General features: G+C 43.1%; 1 pseudogene; it reads left to right on the top strand.

The window, feature by feature from the left end:
• Nucleotides 1-1,155: 1,155 nt before the first annotated feature.
• On the top strand, nucleotides 1,156-1,273 carry LOC124614376 (annotated as a pseudogene).
• Nucleotides 1,274-3,478: the final 2,205 nt, after the last annotated feature.

The raw sequence follows: 3,478 nt of genomic DNA, 5'->3' as shown, positions 1-3,478 counted from the left end.
GAGATCCAACAGATTTGCGTGACTTTGATGTGATTATGACAAACGCTTCCGCCGACGACTCAGCGTGCTTTCGTTTACTGCCAGGTCAGCGTAGACATTCTGCAAGGGCCTATGAATATCTGCGATGATCTGGTTTTCGGCCAAAAGAAATTCAGTGACAGCTCACTGCTTGAAGCGCACCTCTGTTACAGAGGCCAATTTGTAGGCTGCGTATAGCGCACCCACCAATCGAAACTTCATGAAATTAGAGGGGCTGAAGCGAGAATATTCCATGATGTCCCGTAACAAATTCCGCATTTTTGCAACCCAAGCTGACATAGAAAAAAATGTATTTCATTGCCTACTTAACGTCCGTCGGACATCATAAATGAATGAACGATAAAGTAGTTTAATTACATTGACAAGTCTGTTACTTCTCATTCGCTTGTCAAAAACGTAACATGCACAAATATTCTATGCTGCATCCCCATTAATGATAAAGGAGCACTGATTTCTTGATGAACAACGAGTGGTCCACAACTTGTTACTGGAGAGGCTTTACCTGTTAGAGCTATTCCAGCCTACCCTCGGCTGCACGAGCCCCCTCCACCCTGTTTCAACGGCGGCTCTTCCGGATTAATCAACCGCCTAAGTTCTGGCCGGGCGCCCGCATTTTTCCGGTCCTGAGCTTGTGCACAGAAACTTTTCGACTCATCCATTTTCTCCTGCTCGATGAAAGTGCTCAGGGCGTCCTCGGACGCTTCTTTCTTTGGCATCATATCGATTCGACTCCTTCATTCCAGCCACATTATCCACCTCCCTCACGAGGGAAATGCAGTGCTTTCTTTTTTTTTTGTCTTTGAAAAAAGAAAACCATGCCGCCGCTGCTGTTCTGTGCTGGGTGACTTTCGAGGATTACTTCTTCAATAACGCACTTGCGTGTGCCGACTTCATCACATGAGTGATTTCTTTGCACTCGTCTTCAGCGCATTTGTCAAAGCACTCTGATACCTCCCGTGAAAGCTAAAATCGTCTCATCGATAGAAGGATGCATTTAAAAATTTGTGTGTTGTGTGTGTGTGTGTGTGTGTGTGTGTGTGTGTGTGTGTGTGTGTGTGTGTTCAAGCATAGCTCTAGAACGACTGGAATAATTTCAACCTTACTTGACAAACATGCACCAACGGCCTTGCCACAGTGGTAGCACCGGTTCCCGTCAGATCACCGAAGATAAGCGCTGTCGGACTGGGCTAGCACTTGGATGGATGACCATTCGGTCTGCCGAGCGCTGTTGGCAAGCGGGCTGCTCTCAGCCCTTGAGAGGCAAACTGAGGAGCTACTTGATTGAGAAGTAGCGGCTCCGGTCTCGTAAATTGACATATGGCAGGGAGATCGGTGTGCTGACCACACGCCCCTCCATATCCGCATCCAGTGACGCCTCTGGGCTGAGGATGACACGGCTGCCGATCGGTACCGTTGGGCCTTCCAAGGCCTGTTCCAAGGCCTCAATAATTGTGAGGTAAGTCACCAACAGAACTCCTGTTCGTGGAGTCGAATACGAAAACAGTGAAATGTAAGGAAAACTCTGCAACCTATGAAGTAATTTCGACGAAACAGCACATATTATGATGCGAAAAAATAAGTAATGGAACGACAGACAATTCTAGCTGTATTAGGGCAGGGATGTGTATGAGAAGGGAGTGACTAGTAGAAACGTCGAAACCGAACGAAACTGGTGTCGATTCGACACTTTTTGGATTCTGTTGGCTAGTTGGTGACACACTGATGACATGTGAACCGAATAGGCGGGGATGGCGGCAGGGAGATGAGACGTACAAAGCACAGCACGTGAATACTTGGAACAGTTGCTACCAATCCTAGCACATATATTACCACATTTCCTATTTGAAAAATGTGCTGCACGAATCTGCAACTGAAATGTGGCAAAACCCGATACCCAAAATTACCACAATTTACCCAGTTTTGCGAAACGGGCACTCTCCCAGCTAAAACTGAAGATTTCTACGAAGTAAACGACGATATGCATTCTATAATTCCTCAGGTACTCTACTCTGTATAAACAAACACGTTTTTACGAACCGTAGAATTTAATATTTTGTCTGCCGTTCCTAATAACAGCCGTAGAGTTCATCGAAGCAACATGCTGTTCTTCTTAGTTCATCCTTGATGCGTTATTTTGTTTCCGAGGTAATAGTGTTCCTTCATTTCCTTCACCATGTAGTCGTCGGTGTCGGTAACTTTATCGCTAATCGCAATTCAGCAGCTCCTTTATAAGTTAGTCTTTCTTCAGCTTACACCCAGCGTTTTTTCTGTTTCCATTAGACCATATATTACGTGTGACGTTTGTTATAATTCTTAGTCAGTTTCTGTTAGGATGCCAATGTCATCAGCGAATGTTAATGCTTACTATCCTTTCCACCTAACTTTTAATCTCACTCTTTATCTCTCTTTTATTCCTGTCATTGTTTTTTAGGTGTATGTGTTGGTCAAATGGGGACTAAGGCTGCATCCGTGCACCCTTTTTAATCCCAGCACTTCTATCTTGGTTTTCTATTTCCATTGTTCCCTGTTGGTTTTTGTACACTATTATGTTACACGGCTTTTTCTATATGCTATACACGTTTGTCTAAAAATTACAAGTACTGTGCACTATTTTACGTTGTCGAATGCTTTGGTCAACAAATAGTGCCTGTATTTCTCTTAGGCTTTGTCACCGTTATCAAGCTCAGCAGAACGTACTAACCAACCTAAAAAGTACAGCTAATAATAGCTATTATAACGAGTTTACAAATGAAGTAAATGCTGATATAATGTCGTTCAGTACACTGTACCCAGTCAATAGATTTATCTGCGTTTATACAGATAACGCCCCTTTTAACGAATCCTCAATCTTCTATTTCATTTTTGCGTATACTATTCTTGTCAAAAAAGGAGAGGCATGATCAGTTAAGTGGATTTATTTTTTAACTGCGAAAAGCTCTTCGATTTCTTTTTCTAATTTTGAAGATGAAAGGACTTCGTTTCCGCTTATCCCAATGCGCCCGTTACAGACAGCTGATTTTTACAAGGAACTGAACAGAACCGGTGATAGCTCTAAGAATATTATCTCAATTTTTCTGGAAAAAAATAGGTTATGAGACTTGGCGTTATCAATACGAATCTGCGACAAAATGACAAACTGCAGAAATTCGTAGCAAGAGTCTATCCCTTGATGACATAAAAAGTGTTGATCAAAAGCCAATAATCAACAGCAGGAGTATATATAAAGCAATGGAAACAAAACGCAGTATTTCTCCACAGGACATGTGGCCAGTATTAGGGAATGTGTCTCTATTAGGGAAAGTGTCATGGTGATCACTCCACAGCAAAAGATTCGGGACTAAGCCCCCACTCGGGGTCTCTGGAACAGTATTGACAAGCAGGGGGCGCGGATGAGAAAAATTGTGTATAACTGAAAGAAGGATAACTTTCAACGAGTCGG

This window comes from Schistocerca americana, chromosome 4 (assembly GCF_021461395.2).
Source record: "Schistocerca americana isolate TAMUIC-IGC-003095 chromosome 4, iqSchAmer2.1, whole genome shotgun sequence".
In the NCBI taxonomy this organism is placed as follows: domain Eukaryota; kingdom Metazoa; phylum Arthropoda; class Insecta; order Orthoptera; family Acrididae; genus Schistocerca; species Schistocerca americana.
This window is presented reverse-complemented; position numbering and strand designations above follow the sequence as displayed.